We start from the raw sequence: 17,834 nt of genomic DNA, 5'->3' as shown, positions 1-17,834 counted from the left end.
TTCCCTTAGCAGCTGGCTCTATGGGATCAGACTTTTGGCAGTTGAGTTGATGCTCTGGCTTTGGACATTGGTTATCTTCCTGCAGGCCTTTTGATCTTCATGCCTGGCTTTACTGCAGTTGAGATGAGAACCTTCTTGTGCACTACTTTCTTGGAAGTAGCTTCATCCTCTTCAGCTCTATAATCCTCATCTTCAGAGTCTGAGCTTCTCTTCTTCCTTTGCCTGGTAGTAGCCTTAGGCAGGTTGCTAGGAGTGCTCCTGCTGCCTTCATCTGAAGTGCTGGAGGGACTAGTGCCTTCACTCAATTGCATCTGCCCTTCTGACCTGTTCTGACAGTCACTCTGGTCTGACATGCTGCAAATTCTGACTGCTGACCGTGTGAAGAGTTATAGATGAGATGGAGTGGATGAGCATCACAAAATGCAGAGATTTTTGCAAAAGAATTATTCAAAAATTCAGTTTTAGTTTTCCACAGAAAGCATTTTGGATCAACCGATTTTCAAACTCGGTGATACCGATGCAGTTTTGGAACCTAAACTGATGAACTCGGTTGGGTCGAGTCATAGTTCGTTGGCACCGAGACTGCTAGGGTTTCACAAAGTCCTAAAATCGGTCGCACCGATTAGCAATTCTCGGTCAGACCAAGATTTACTAGTGCAATGGCATAAGCCAAATCGGTGGGACCAAGTTTTTCAACTCGGTAGGTCCGAGATGGTTTCGGCGGAAACCTAACCCTAAATTTTCAAATCCTATCTAATCTACGAATTGCATTGACTGGTTTGGAGTGTTTCAATCATGGCAAGAATCAGTAAGAACATAATGTGCTAGGAATCGGACGAGGATGGGCGGTTGGCGATGAAGTCGACGATCCGTAGACCTAGGAGGCAGAGCGAGCTAGTGCGGGCAAAGGGGTTCGGAGAAATTTCCAAAATTTTGCCCGTGACTATATATAGCCCAACCCTGTCGGCATGACCGAGTGGAACAACTCGGTGGCACCGAGATGCATAACTGCGTTCAGTTACAGCAACTCGGTGAGACCGAAAAGTTCAAATCGGTTGCACCGAGATTGAAAACCTAGATCGACTTAGTAATCTCGGTAGGACCGAAATGGAGGAATCGGTCAGACCGAGAATCACAAAGAAGTTTTGGAAGTTTAAGTCTATGACGAATCGAGGACTTCGAGTGCTCCTCACACAGAGTGGTTCGAATCTGACTTGATCAAATTTTGTGATGTAGCATGAATAGAGTTTGATACGAGAAGAGCATAGATAGCTAGAGAAAGTTCTTAGGCATTCTTGTCCATCCACTTGGCCAAAGAAAAGGAAACTAATCAATCAAAACAACAAGTGGATATCCTCGAATGAGTAAAATATGCAACCAGAATGTCACACAATAAGATGGCAAATGAAATATGTGGCAAAGCATGCACAATCAATTCTAGCATATATCAAACAATTGGCGATGACTAGGTCATCTATATATGAGTATATTGACTTAGGAGTCAAATGATAACCATTTGATCATAGGTCATACTTATCGTTTAAGCTCAAGTGGGGTGACCACTTTTACATACTGCATTGATGTGTTCACACCATTAGAGTTGCTTTGACTCAAGTCTTTAGAGTTAAGCTCCCCCTAGATGTGAGATACCCTTTTTAGAGGGAGAAACTAACCTTGGGTTTTGTCGATGATGACTTCATGTAGGTGTTGAAGATGTGGATGCTCAATGTTGATGTAGATCATTTGGAGCAATCCGTTGGAGTGAGTTGCACTTTCAACATACCTACATGGGTTAGTCCCACAAGGAACAAACAAGAATATCCATAGACATAAAGTGATGCACACACAAGATGATGTCCATGAAAACATTAGGTTACCTTGTTCCTTGCCTTACCAACATGAGGGTTTGTGACTCCTTGAACTAGTGCAAGATGTGGAAGTTGATTGCACTTGTCCTTGCCATAATAATATGAGTGAAGAATGTTGGCGGAGTCACCCTCAAGAACTTTCTAGTTCTTGTTTTTCGGGATCCACATTATCTTGATGGGAATCCTTGGACTTGTAGTTGTACTTGATGAAGTAGAACTTGTCGTAGTCTTGGGAATCCACTTGACCGAGACCTTAGGTGCTTCTTCAAATGCATCAATCTCTTCTTGAAGCTTGTCCTTGCCTTTATGGTCTTGTGGTGGAAGATCATCTTGAGCTTGTGTTCCCTTAAAGGAAGTAGGATCATACTTCACTTGTTGAGGAACAAACTTCGTCTTGGGGTATTGATCTTCTTCCCATTCAACTCCATTGGCATTGAACTTTCGTTCAAAACCAACACCTTGATTCTTCCGGTGTCTTCCTTGCTTGCGTACAATTTCTTCGAATTGCTTACTCCCGGCAAGGCTCTTGTAAACACCTTTCTCTATAATTCCCTTCAATAAGTTGTTTTCTTGCTCAAGTGTAACTTGGCTAAGTGAATCATTAGTGGAATCAAGAGAATTACTAGAAGCAACACAATATTGGATTTGACATTATTATTGTTACTACTAGAGGACGTATCTTTCTTGTACTTGTTTCTAGACTTGACTTGAGGCATGTAAGTAGATAGGAGTAAACGCTTGGCAATGTAAGAAGAAATTTTCTTACGAAGATCATCATTGATTGCTTTTAAGAACTCATGCTCTTGCTCAAGATTGAGCTTTTCAAAGCGTAACTTCTCATGAGCCCTTAAAAGTTCTCGATGATCTTCGAAGATAGTTTCATGAGCCAACTTAAGAGTGTTTAGTTCTTTAGTTAGAAGCTCAATCTTCTCCTTATCATTGTCATTCGTTTTATCTTGTTTAGTATGATTAATTGACGTTTCATCATAGTATTCATCACTAGAGATGTCAACAAGTAAATCATCATCCACAAGCAAGTCATCTTCATCACTATTGAAATCAACATACTCAGGATGTGTTACCTTTGGGACTTTGGCCATGAAGCATCTTCCAATTCCTTGATTTGGTGAATCAAATATGTCGTAGAAGTTGGTTGACACAAGTGCTAGACCGGCAACACCTTCATCTTGAGTATATTCGAAGTCGGAGTGATAACTTCTCTCGGAGTGTTTGTCGGAGTCGGAGCCGGAAACCCATTCACCAACATGAGCTTGATGTCTTTGTTTTGTATAGATCCTTGATGACTTGTCCTTCCTTTCCGAATCTTTGCTTCTCTGTGAGGATCTTTGTTCATAACCATCATCTCTACTCCTACTCTCTCTTGGTGGTGATTCTTCTCTTTTGCTTCTTCTTTTTGGACAATCTTCTCTTCTTTTGTAGGGTACCGTACACTCATTGGAATAGTGTCCAGGCCTCCCACAATTGTAGCAATTACGCTCTTGACTAGAAGATCTTTTGTCATGGTAAGACCTTGACTTAGAGCTTCTTTCTTTGCTTCTACTCTTGTAGAATTTGTTGAAGTTCTTCACCATTAAGCTCAATTCTTCATTGAAGGTTTGTTTTTCAGTTGATGATCTTGGGGATTCATTTGAGGCTTTGTAAGCACCACTTGACTTGTTGTGAAGTTCCTCCTTATCCTTGAGTGACATCTCATGAGCAACAATCCTCCCAATGACTTCTGTTGGCTTGAGATCTTTGTAGTTGGGCATCATTTGAATCAATGTGCACACGGTATCATACTTTCCATCCAATGCTCTTAAGATCTTCTTGATGATGAATTTGTCGGTCATCTCTTCACTCCCTAAGCCGGCAATCTCATTTGTAATAAGAGCAAGCCTAGAGTACATTTCAGCGACACCTTCACCATCCTTCATTTTGAACTTGTCAAGCTGACTTTGGAGCACATCCAACTTGGATTCCTTGACGGATTCGGTACCTTTGTGCATATCAATGAAAGTGTCCCAAATTTCCTTTGCATTCTCAAGACGGCTGATTTTGTTGAATTCTTCGGGGCACAATCCGTTGAAGATGATATCACAAGCTTGAGCGTTGTATTGCAGCATCTTCAATTCTTCCGCATTAGCTTCACGGTTTGGCTCTCTCCCATCAAAGAATTCACCTTGCAAGCCAATACAAATAATAGCCCAAACGGCAGGGTTATGTCCAAGAATATGCATTTTCATCTTATGCTTCCAACTAGCAAAATTTGTACCATCAAAGTAAGGACCTCTACGGTGATAATTTCCCTCGCTAGACGCCATACTCTCCCAGGTTGTGAAACCAAGGCTATGACCACCAAAAGCTATGGAAATCAAAGCAAATGGAGACCAAGGCTCTGATACCACTTGTAGGACCTTGAAGTATGTCTAGAGGGGGGGGTGATTAGACTACTTGACCAATTAAAAACTTAACCTTTTCCCAGTTTTAGAGTTTGGCAGATTTTAGCTATCTTAGGACAAGTCAAGCAATCATCACACAAATCAAGCAAGCAAGCATGCAAATCAAGCAAGCATGCAACTTGCAAGAAAGTAAAGGGAAGGGTTTGGAGAATTCAAACGCAGTTGGAGACACGGATGTTTTTGGCGTGGTTCCGATAGGTGGTGCTATCGTACATCAACGTTGATGGAGATTTCAACCCACGAAGGGTAACGGTTGCGCGAGTCCACGGAGGGCTCCACCCACGAAGGGTCCATGGAGAAGCAACCTTGTCTATCCCACCATGGCCGTCGCCCATGAAGGACTTGCCTCACTAGTGGTAGATCTTCACAAAGTAGGCGATGTCCTTGCCCTTACAAACTCCTTGGTTCAACTCCACAATCTTGTCGGAGGCTCCCAAGTGACACCTAGCCAATCTAGGAGACACCACTCTCCAAGAAGTAACAAATGGTGCATTGATGATGAACTCCTTGCTCTTGTGCTTCAAATGATAGTCTCCCCAACACTCAACTCTCTCTCATAGGATTTGGATCTGGTGGAAAGAAGATTTGAGTGGAAAGAAACTTGGGGAAGGCTAGAGATCAAGATTCATATGGTAGGAATGGAATATCTTGGCCTCAACACATGAGTAGGTAGTTCTCTCTCAGAAATGGTAAGTTGGAAGTGTAGGTTTTGTCTGATGGCTCTCTCCACGAATGAAGAGGAGGTGGAGGGGTATATATAGCCTCCACACAAAATCTAACCGTTACACACAATTTACTAAACTTGGTGGGACCGATTCAACAGACTCGGTCGGACCGATTTAGTAAACCTAGTGACCGTTAGTGATTTTTGGTGGGACTGACATGCAACTCGGTGAGACCGACTCGGTTAGGGTTAGGGCATAACGTAATCTCGGTAAGACCGATTACACAAACTCGGTGAGACCGACTTTGGTAATTAGCTAACCAGAGAGTTGGTTAGGTAAACTCGGTGGGACCGATTTGCTCTTTTCGGTGAGACCAAAATGTTACAAAAGGGAAACAGAGAGTTTACATTGCAATCTCGGTGGGACCGATCGCTCACTTTGGTTTGACCGAAACATTACGAAGGGAAACAGAGAGATTACAATCCCATCTCGGTGAGACCGAGATCCCTATCGGTAGGACCAATTTGCCTAGGGTTTGTGGCAGTGGCTATGACATTTGAAATCGGTGGATCCGGATAGGAAGATTGGGTGTGACCGATTTTGGCTTTGGGTTTAGGTCATATGTGGATGTGAGAAAGTAGTTGAGGGTTTTTGGAGCATATCACTAAGCACATGAAGCAAGAGGCTCATTAAGAAACACCTCATCCCTCCTTGATAGTATTGGCTTTTCCTATAGACTCAATGTGATCTTGGATCACTAAAATATAAAATGAAGAGTCTTGAGCTTTTGAGATTGAGCCAATCCTTTGTCCTTAGTATTTTGAGGGATCCACTTTCATCATCCATGCCATGCCATTCATTGAGCTTTCCTGAAATATATGTCTTGGAATAGTATTAGCCAATGAGCTATATGTTGTTATGAATTACCAAAACCACCTAGGGATAGTTGCACTTTTAGTTGGAAGTCAAGGGTGACCCAATTGATCCCAGTCAAAGCTTTGAATACGGCTTCATCATCAATAAGTGCGGACGGGTCAATATCAGGGGCAAAGGTATGCTTACGATTTGGTGAAATAAGCTCCTGGTAGTCGTGAACCGGCGCCTTCACCTTCTTGTTTTCAGCATTGTAAGTTGCCTGGTAATGGGATAAATCCGTGTCTTCAGCTAGTTTGCTTGCTAGAGGACACATTTCTCTTGCTATTGCTGCGAAGTCCTCAGCACTGAAGGGAGACCCGTCCTCCTTTACACTTGGGCAGCCATTGGAAAAGTCTTCTGGGTCAAGATCTGCTTGACACGCCTTGGCCCGGGTCAACCCAGTGATGGCGCTGGCTCTAGCAGCTGATAGGTTAAGATCCTCCATACTTTGGGGTAATATAGACAGTTTTTCTAGCGTGTCTTTGATAAGAGTTGGTGGTTCTTTCTTATGAGAAGCTACGAAGATAGCTCGTTGCACGCCAGTATACAATTGCTTTATCAAGGTATAGGTGGCTTTCAGCTTCATGGGCATATCTGCACCAAGATGGGCGATTCTGGAGCCTGCATTACCAAACAAATTGATAAGTCGGATGAATGATTATTCAACTACATGTATGGTAATAGATTGAAACAATGTAACTTACCAAAGACAGCGGCGGTCATGGTATTGATTTGATGTTTTAAACCGGAAAGCTCTTCAGCCACCGGTTTAAGGGCCGCATCTGCTTCTTCCGCTCTTTTCAGCAGAGCTACTTTGTCAGTCTCCCAGCCTGCCTGGTCAGCCTTCAAGTTCTTGTTCAACTTTTCCATCTCTGCCAAGGCGATGGTCAGTTCTGATTTAGCCTTGGAGGTTTCAGATTGTTGAGATTCGATATTCTCTTGAAGATCGGTGACCTAGGAGTCTTTTGCATTAAGTGTAGCCTGTAGTATGCAAACAATAGGGGTGTTACAAACATGCTATTATAAGTCCCAAGCACAATACAATTATTTCACTTGGCACTTGGGGGATAATGCACATTGCTCTTTTTAAAGACAATTTCATCATGACTCAGCTACACTATTGTGACTATAGCCGATTCATGGGGGCTATATACAGCTATGGTACTGAGACCCGGCTTATCATGACAGATTAAGCCGGACCTTGGGGGCTATAGGTGCAAAATTGAATCATTACTATTTGAAGTCCTGGATTATCTTGACAGATTAAGTCGGCCCTTGAGGGGCTACATGTGCAAAGTTGAAGCATTACTATTTGAAGTCCCGGTTTATCTTGAAAGTATAAGCCGGCCCTTGGGGGCTACTGGATTTGATCTACAAGGTTATTTAAAGTCTACAATACATTCCATTCTATCATGTCCAATAAACTTGGTGGCTAATGGAAGTATATTCATATGAAGAGGGCTATAGTATTTACCTCAAAATGCTCCTTCATCAAGTTAACTAAGCCGGCTTCAAAGTCGTGGCTTGTGTGCTGGCGGTTCAGATATCCAGAGTGGATCTCTTGAGCGTTGTAGTGAGCATAGCTCTCTACATTCACTGACCACTTTTGCCTTTGTCAGCAATGGATATTTCTTCCTTGGCGTTGTGCTTTGACAAGATAGTGGGATTGCCTGGTGCTGTATAACCAAGCCCGATGATGGTAACATCATCAGCTTTTTCTTCAGTAGGCTTGATGGGACTTGGCGGCTTGATAGGACTTGGCGGGCTGGTGGTGGCTAGGTCAGCATCCATATGATCTATGGTGATGTTGTGTTCTTCTAGTGGCGGCTCATCGGTTGTGGCTTTAGGGGTATGGAGGGATGTCTATGTTGACTGTTGCTCCGGCTCAGAAGGGTGTTCAGTGGTTTTTGTCACCTTAATTTTCTTGTTGAGCTTTTCCATAGCTCTGTGAATGAAACACAAGATGAGGTTAACACAACAATTGAGTACATGATTGAAAGCAGAGATTTAACATTCTTACCCAGGCACAGTCTTGAAGACTGGGACATGAGTCCTCGTTGAGTCGTCGGAAGAGGAATGGGACATTCCCTCGTAATTTGAGTTGGAAGGATTAAGAGGTTGTCGAGAAAGACCCGCCTTGGGATAAGTTAAGTCAGAAATTGTTGAGACCTCTAGACAACGCTTGCGGGGAGTTTGAGTGTTTGGTAAGCCGGAGGAAAGGATCCCAGCTCTGCTATTCCCGGTTGTGCGGCGAGCTTCATGTTGCTGCTTCTTCAAAATAAAGTTGGGATCCAAATGAGCTAAAGGATGAGAAAACCTTACTTTCTGGCTTGCTTGTCGAGACTTCTGTTTTGGCAGAGGTTCTGAGCCAGAGGAAATAAAAATTACCTCTTCATCACCCGTACGACTGGCTTTGGCGTCATCCTGATAATAGTCGTTGTCAATGACATGTACAAAAAATGAGCCAAGAGAATCAAGTTCTACCTCTGACTCATCATCATCATCATCATCCATGTTAAGTAACTTGGAGGGGTCGGTCTTCTTCTTGGCAGGCTGTTTAATATCCTTGGTCTTTGTCCGAGTCTTCTTGGCTGGCTTGTCTTGCAGCATCTTCTTGGTCGCGGTCAGCACACTACCTCTACATCTACCATCGGGATTAGTTTTAGACCTCAATAATTGTTATTTTGTGCCAGCGTTGATCATGAACATTATATCTGGATCTTGTTTAATGCGAGACGGTTATTCATTCAAATCAGAGAATAATGGTTGTTCTATTTATATGAGTATTATCTTTTATGGTCATGCACCCCTGCTGAGTGGTCTATTTTTGTTGAATCTCGATAGTAGTGATACACATATTCATAGTGTTGAAACCAAAAGATATAAGTTTAATAATGATAGTGCAATTTATTTGTGGCACTGCCGTTTGGGTCATATCGGTGTAAAGCGCATGAAGAAACTCCATGCTGATGGACTTTTGGAATCACTTGATTATTAATCACTTGGTGCTTGCGAACCGTGCCTTATGGGCAAGATGACTAAAACTCTGTTCTCCGGAACAATGGAACGAGCTACTGACTTATTGGAAATAATACATACCGATGTATGTGGTCTAATGAGTATTGAGGCTCGTGGTGGGTATCGTTATTTTTTACCTTCACAGATGATTTAAGCAGATATGGTTATATCTACTTAATGAAGCATAAGTCTGAAACATAAAGTTCAAAGAATTTCAGAGTGAAGTTGAAAATCATTGTAACAAGAAAATAAAGTTTCTACAATCTGATCATGGAGGAGAATATTTGAGTTACGAGTTTGGTCTTCATTTGAAACAACATGGGATAATTTCACAATTAACGCCACCTAGAACACCACATCGAAATGGTGTGTCCGAACGTCGTAACTGTACTTTATTGGATATGGTGCGACCTATGATGTCTCTTACAGATTCACGCTATCATTTTGGGGTTACGCTTTAGAGACGACTGCATTCGCTTTAAATAGGGCACCATCAAAATCCGTTGAGACGACTCCTTATGAACTGTGGATTGGCAAGAAACCAAAGTTGTCGTTTCTTAAAGTTTGGGGCTGCGATGCTTATGTCAAAAAGCTTCAACCTGATAAGCTCGAACCCAAATCGGAGAAGTGCGTCTTCATAGGATACCCAAAATAAACTGTTGGGTACACCTTCTATCACAGATCCAAAGGCAAAATCTTTTTTGCTAAGAATAGGTCCTTTCTAGAGAAGGAGTTTCTCTCGAAAGAAGTGATTGGGAGGAAAGTAGAACTTGATGAGGTAATTGTACCTTCTCCCTTATTGGAAAGTAGTTCATCGCAAAAATCAGTTCCCATGATTCCTACACCAATTAGTGACGAAGTTAATGATGATGATCATGAAGCCTCATATTAAGTTACTACTGAACTTCATAGGTCTTCCAGAGTAGGATCCGCACCAGAGTGGTTTGCTAATCCTGTTCTGCAAGTCATGTTACTAGACCATGATGAACCTATGAACTATGAGGAAGTGATGATGAGCCCAGATTCCGCGAAATGACTTGAGGCCATGAAATCTGAGATGGGATCCATGCATGAGAACAAAGTATGGTCTTTGGTGGACTTGCCCGATGATCGGTGTCGGTGTCAAAACCGACGGATCTTGGCTAGGGGGTCCCGAACTGTGCGTCTAGGCGGATGGTAACAGGAGACAAGGGGCACGATGTTTTTACCCAGGTTCGGGCCCTCTCGTTGGAGGTAAAACCCTACTCCTGCTTGATTAATATTGATGATATGGGTAGTACAAGAGTAGATCTACCACGAGATCAGAGAGGCAAAACCCTAGAAGCTAGCCTATGATATGATTGTTGTTCGTCCTATGGACTAAAACTCTCCGGTTTATATAGACATCGGAGAGGGCTAGGGTTACACAGAGCCGGTTACAATTGGAGGAGATCTACACATCGTATCACCAAGCTTGCCTTCCACGCCAAGGAAAGTCCTATCCGGACACGGGACGAAGTCTTCAATCTTGTTTCTTCATAGTCCGGGAGTCCGGCCAAAGGTGATAGTCCGGCTATCCGGACACCCCCTAATCCGGGAGTCCCTCAGTAGCCCCTGAACCAGGCTTCAATGACGACGAGTCTGGCACGCAAATTCTATTCGGCATTGCAAGGCGGGTTCCTCCTCCAAATACTCCATAGAAGATGTTGAACACAAGGATAGTGTCCGGCTCTGCAAAATAAGTTCCACATACCACCGTAGAGAGAATAATATCTGCACCAATCTAATCTGCTGACGTATTCCGCAGCGTGACATCATGCCACAGCCAGGCCTTTATTCGAATCGTTTTACTGTTCCACCTCAACGCGTTTAGCAAGGCGGTTTCCTTGGCACGTCTTGTCAAAGAAGAGATCGTGTCCCCTTATTCCGGGATTCTCATCAATACGGGCGTGGGTAACCCAACCATGTCTTTGGTATGTCTCCCTAATTGAAAGCGAGTCCCAAACGGTTACGAGGAGGGCTCTTCGTATTCAACCTGTTTATAAAGAGACCAAGGCTCGACTCCTTTTAACTCGATCGAATCCGCCCTTCGCCTTGAGATCCAACATCCAGATCTCCAGTTTTAGGCGCCTCGGACCTTCGACGATGTCCGGCTCCGACCTTCAAGGCCGGTGGATGCCTTCCTCCGTTACGGAAGAAGACGTGTGAAAGCTGAGAGATGCCAGATATCTGACCAGCGAAATCTCGCATAGGCTGCCTGCCCAAGGGCAAGTCATTCCCACTCCCCAGCCCGGTGAGAGCGTGGTGTTCATATCTCACTTTCTTCGGGGGCTAGGCTTCCCGATTGATCCATTCGTGAGGGGACTTATGTTTTATTACGGGCTGGAATTTCACGACCTGGCTCCGGAGTCTATCCTCCAAATCTCATCGTTCATTGTTTTGTGTGAGGCCTTCCTCCATATTACTCCTCACTTTCGATTGTGGCTGAGAACCTTCAAGGTGGAACCGAAGATAATCGAGGGGCAGCATGCTGAGTGCAGAGGAGCTATCACAAGCAAGATGGACGACGCTCCATGGCCTGAGGGCTCTTTCCAAGAGGAGTTCGGCTTATGGCAACGCGACTGGTTTTACATCACAGCCCCCAAGGGCACCACATGGGTGGCGCCACCTGCTTTTCGCTCGGGTCCCCCACCACGGCTAGCGTCATGGGTTAATGAAGGGCTTACCTGGTGGCCGTCCAAAGACGTGCCCTTGCTGCAGGACCGCATTCGAGATCTCCTAGAAAGAGACATCAACTTGACCATAGTGGCGCAAGTCATGCTGATTCGCCGCACGCTGCCCTGCAAACGTCGCCCTCTCCGCCTGTGGGAATTTAATCCGGAGAGACCACGAGTCCTCCAACACTTTATGGGCACGACGCCCGTGGAGATGTACAAATTGTTCTTTGGATCACAAGCGAGGTGTCCGGATTTATCCGAGGACGTAGGTCTGAGCTGCAATCGCCCGGATGCTCGAGTAAGTAGTCCCGTATTTGGACAAGCCATCCGTATTTTCATCATAAAATTACCCTTAACAAAGCTTATCCCTTGAACAGGAGTGGATTGCGAAGGCCAAGCTTATCAGGTGTCCAGCCCCCTTGCCTGAGACCGCGTCGGATCCCATGTTAACCAGGATGATGGAGGTCGTGCTTTTGGAAGAAGGCGAAGGGGGGAACCAAGGAGCTACTGCCTCCGCGAAGGAGGCTATTAGGAAGGGAGGAATCGAAAATTCCCCCGACCAGGGAAAGAAAAGGACTGCCTCTGAAGACCCGGAGGGGATGACCTCAAAACGGGGGAAGAAATCTTCGCCAGAGGGTCCGGCGCCGGAGAATGCTCTGGCCGTATTACGCCCTCAAGGGGATCAGCTCTGCCCCGAGCCGTAAGTAAAGAGAGGGGTTCCAAAATGAATGTCATTCCTGTTTTATGTCCGAGGAAGATAACCAAAATATTACCTTGCAGTTCGGATCTCGATCCTTCTCAGCAGAGCTCATCTTTAGGGGATCTTCGTCCGGAGATGATAGAGAGAGAAACGCCTCCCCCTGTTGCGTTGTCTCACGAGGCAGGCGACCCCGAGGTATCATCTCGGAGGGTTTTTCCAAGTCCGGACCCTGAAAAAGGTCGTCAGGCTAGTCCGGCACCCTCTGGCGCGCGGTCGGAGGAGCTGAAGGATCTACTCGGGAGAGCGTCTGTCTCAGAAGAACACCGTATGTTGATGAACACGGTGATTGGGAGGATTTCATCCGCGGAAAGCAGACTGTACAAGGCCGCCAGGAGTTTACTGACAGGCTTTGAGGTACGTAAAAAGGTGTTCCTTTTGGTAGAGCCGCATATAGAATGCGGCCTGTATAAATAGTAGCCCCTAAGACTCTATGTGTCGTCAAAAGTGACGGCACGCAGAGGATCATAACCCCAGGTATAATATGTCACCTATTTTATGAAGGTGGCGAGTCGTTCGGTGGCTAGCCGGACTGCTGAATCTGCCGAGCTAAAGCGGCAACTTGACGTGGCGGATGCCGACATCGCGCTTGTAAATAAGCGGCTAGATGAGGCACAAGGTATGTTCCAAAGACATATGATAAGAGGAGTTTGGTTCTCGTGCCTCATAAGAGATGTGCTTAATGTAGATGGTGATGCTGCCGTGGAGAACCTTCGGGCGGAACTTGCCCGAGTCAAGGAGCAAGCAAGGGAAAGTGATGTAGCTGCCGTTAAGGCGGCTGAAGAGCTAAGAGCCGAACAGGCTGCTCACTGCCAGAGCAAGAAAGTAATAACCAAGATGGCTATAAAATTGAAGGATGCTGACGACTGCTGTTAATTTGTTGAACAAGGAGATAAGGCGGCTCAGAAGGATCTTGAAAAGATCACTGTCGAGGCCAAGGATACTCGCTCTGCAATGAGAGCTATGAAAGAGGAGCTACGTCACGCCGGAGATATCACGGCTGGAAAGCCCTATATGCTGCGGATGAAGTTCGGGGACCCCAAGTATGCTCCGTTAGACCGGCAGTGGAGTGCGGAAAACACATATCTGGATTGGCAGCTAGTGCGCAGACGCGACCGAACACTTCCGCGGCGAGGTGACCATGGACTGGAAGAGCTTTTTTGGTCGCAGTTCCACAATCCAGGACACCCACTTTCGGTATCCGACCGTTTGGCTGCCTGGGCGGAGCTGAACAGGTTATCCGGACTTGCCATGAGGTATGTTGCGAGTCGTTTGTGGCCGGAGAAGCCGGAGCCGAAGAGTTATTTTGGCTTGGTGCAGCAATTCATTGGTTCAGTGCCACATGTTGATGCAATGAAGAGGTCGGCGTGCATAGAGGGTGCGCAGATGGCTCTTGCCCATGTCAAAACATACTGGGCGGATATGAAGGCCAGTGTTGTTGCATCCCGGGATTCGGACGAAAGCCGAGTGCCTGCCAAGCACTACTTTGAGGAAGTTCTTCATGGCGCTCGTTTAATAGAGGCGCGGTGCTCAAAGGATGTTGTGTTCGAATAGCATGTGCTATTTTAAAACGAATATTTTGATAGAATATAAGAGCTTTTATACTTGTGCTTGCAAGAATTATAATGCCTCCTGTGCGGCCGTTAATGTATATGTGTATATAACCTGAAAGATGGCAGTCTTTGGCTTCAGCCCCCACGCATATAATGCTGGGGTGTTCGCAAAAATGCGCCTTTTCACACTTAATCCAACGTCTTGGTCCTATAAAGGAGGTGATAGCGCAGCGAACTAGGAAACCGGACTATAATGCTTTATCACTTTCACTTAGCCATAGGAGTTTGACAGTGGGGCTACTGAATAGCCCCTAGGGGCACCGCGCTCGCCCGAATTCGGGGCGCGTGTGTGCCTGACCGGGAAGCGGCCCTTCTTTAATGCGGAGGAATCCTAAATATTCCGAGAGTCATCGAGTGGTTGACTAGTCTCTCGCTATATCATGACAGTCAATTTTCGGCTTTCTCTACTGAGGTGCTCGCCTGGCCGAACCGGGGCACAATCGCAGTAGTTCTCCTGGTGCCGCCTTAGCCGATAGAGCGGAACGTAAGACAGGAAAACACAGGAGCCGGGCAAACCCAACATTTTACCAAATACATGATTCGGAGCTGATGCATATAAGGCCAAACTCGCGACGCTGAACACTCCCTAAGGTATTCGGTCTTTATGAAGACGGGCTAAACAATAGCCCTTTGGTAAAAAAGCCCCTGGTGTCCACGTACGTGCAAAATTCTGGCGTGGCCACATGCCAAGACGCCAGTCTCCTCCTCGGTTATAGTGAAAACCGGGGGATGTTATCAACAAGAGACAGTAAGAAAGGTTTATGCTGGGTCTTAATCTGAAGAGAATCCTTAGAATGGGTCCCTATTGCACGTCTGCGCCTGTGTCTCCGTTGTGCCGTATCCTGAATGGGTGTAGCACGATGTTTGTCTGCGAAAGAGAGGGACTTAGTGAAACATGATCGTGCGAGAAATCTATATTAGAATAAACAAAATATAACATAGAGGCATGAGTAAGATTGGGCCGTATTGTCTCCTGATGTTAACACGCGGAGCCCCTTGTACAGGGTTATGCGGCTGTTGGGCCTTTGTATGTTTATGCCGGACTTGTTGAACCGTGTCCGGGATAGTGAAGCTGGATTAGTTTGCGGCTGTCAAGGCGGGCGCACCACTATCCATACTTCAGGGATCAATTGATATTTCCCTTTAATGAGATGATGCCTCGCGGACCGGGCATTTTGAGTGTGAGGGATGCATAATGCGGTATTGTGTTAAAGCGGGCGAAAGCTTCACGTCCCAGTAGCGCTTGATAGCGATCTATGAATGGGGCGATGTGGAAGGTTAGCCTTTCGCTTCGGAAGTTGTCGGGTGAGCCGGGGTATCTGGGCCCGGCGTGATTCCTTTAAAGGAAGTGTTGCCGTGGTAAATTGTTGCTGGGTTTACCCCCAGTTTGCGGATTGTGTCCTGATATAAAAGGTTTAGGTCCCTGCCGCCGTCCATTAGGACTTGTGTAAATTGGAATCCGTCAATAATCGGATCCAAGACCAAGGCAGTCCAGCCTGCGTTCCGGATACCTCTGGAGTAATCCTGATGGTCGAAGGTGATTGGTTGTAACAACCAGTGGCGGCGCTCCTCTAGGGCGGGCCATGTGGCGCGTATCTTCATGGGTGTCGTTCTGTTTTTCCCTTTTGTCACCTGAAGTGAATTTACTGTTTTGACTTCTTGTGGGAACTTCTTTTGTTCTCCGGTGTCCTGCTTGTGGGGTGTGTCATCATCCTCGCTTGGTGTGTCGAGCCCCTTGTGTTCGACATTGAGTTTGCCGGACTGCTTGAAGACCCAACAATCTCTATGGGTGTGGTTTGCAGCTCTCCCGGGAGTACTATGGATTTGACATATTTTGTCCAAGATTTTGTTGAGGTTGGATAGCTCGTCCATGTCATCTTTGGGGGCGGCTTTTTCTGATTTTGCCGAGAGCTTTTGAATCCGGCATTGACTGTCGTGCTCATCAGGCTGATGTCCTTGATCCGGCGCATTTCTTTGTTACGGCGCGGTTTACCGTTTCCATCTCTGAGTTCGGACGTATTCGGGTCGCTGGTGCTGCTTCTTGCCAACCAGCTATCCTCTCCTGCACAAAAGCAGGTCATGAGGCTTATTAATGAGGCCATTGTTCTTGGCTTTTCTTGGCCGAGGTGTCTGGCGAGCCATTCGTCTCGGACGCTATGTTTGAAAGCTGCTAGGGCTTCTCCATCCGGACAGTCGACTATCTGATTCTTTTTAGTAAGAAATCTGTTCGAGAGTTTCCTGGCGGACTCTCCGGGTTGTTGAGTTATCTGACTCAAATCGTCTGCGTCTGGGGGTCGGACGTAGGTCCCTTGGAAATTTGCCTGGAAAGCATCCTCGGGCTCTCCCCAACTTCCCATGATGTTTTCGGGGAGGCTTTTAAGCCAATTCCGGGCTGGCCCTTTGAGTTTAAGGGGTAAGTATTTTATGGCATGAAGGTCATCTCCTCTGGCCATGTGTATATGGAGGATATAATCCTCGATCCAGACTCCAGGGTCTGTTGTTCCGTCATATGCTTCTATGTTTACGGGCTTGAATCCCGCTGGAAATTCATGATCCAGTACCTCATCGGTAAAACATAGGGGATGTGCGGCGCCTCTGTATGCAGGTGTGCTGCGATGTTCGGATATTTTTTGCGTTGCATTGCTCAATGGAGCTTGCTTTCTTGGCCGGTAGATGGATCTGGTTGGACCGGTTTTCTGATGCGAATCCTTGGGCGGCTCGCGTGCCGCATTGAATACGGCGCCCTTTGTTAGTTGAGGTCGATCGTGGTGTCGTCTATCCGACCTGGTGACTTCCTTGTTCTTTGATTGTGGGGGCTCTAGGGCCTCTTCATCAAATTCCGGTAGTAATTTCCGCTTCGGATAGCTCTTTGTGTGATGACTGTTGCCGTACTTGTGTGCGGTATTGAGTACTTTGCTCCATCTTATTCTGATTGCATCTTCTGCTGTTTTGAGCTTCCGCTTCAGCTTTTTCAGGCTACGCGCGGTGGCGACGAGCCTTTAGTGGAGGTTCTGGTGCTCCAGCGACTTGTCGGGCGTGAGGTCATCCGGACCATTATCTTTGCCGGGGACGGATTGTTCGGTTTGCCCGCTTTGTTTGGGCGGTTGCTCGATGGCATGTTCGTCTTCCGTTGATTCGCCCTGCTCCATGGCTGGGTCTTTGTCGAGGTGGGGCTTGGCGCGGCGCTTACGCTGCCGCTTTAATTGTTTTTCGAGGGAACGCTCCCTGGTTGTGCCCTTTTGGTCCTCGCCGTTGCTTCTTTTACGTGTGTCCACCATGCATACATCGTGTGATGGGGCGATTGTGCGGCGCTCTATAGGCGCTGGTTCTTGGTCGTCTCCTTCATCGGCGTCCATACCGTCGATGTCTTCAGAGTCGAAGTCGAGCATATCGGTTAGATCGTCGACAGCGGCTACAAAGTGGGTGGTGGGTGGGTTTCGAATTTCTTCGTCGTCCGCATCCCAACCATGCTGACCATAGTCCGGCCAGGGCTCTCCTGACAAAGAGAGTGACTGTAGTGAATTTAGGATATCGCCAAAGGGCGAGTGCTGAAAGAGGTCCGCGGCGGTGAACTCCATGATCGGAGCCCAATCGGGTTCGATCAGAAGGGGTGCGGGAGATTCGGAGTTTGGAACGGAGTCCGGCACCCTGGAGTCATTGGCCTTGCAAAGGACCAGGCTGGTGTTCGGCTCTATCGCCGTAGAGATTTCGGCTCCTGGAGCGGTGTCCAATCATCCGTCGCCAACTCGCAAGGCCGGCTCCGAGCTGATGGTCGGAGCGGGCACCTGAGCGACGCTCTGGGCGTTGTCCGGTGGCAGAGCTAAATCATGCCCATCGTAACAG

Source organism: Triticum dicoccoides, chromosome 7B, assembly GCF_002162155.2.
Source record: "Triticum dicoccoides isolate Atlit2015 ecotype Zavitan chromosome 7B, WEW_v2.0, whole genome shotgun sequence".
NCBI classification, from domain to species: Eukaryota; Viridiplantae; Streptophyta; class Magnoliopsida; order Poales; family Poaceae; genus Triticum; species Triticum dicoccoides.
This window is presented reverse-complemented; position numbering follows the sequence as displayed.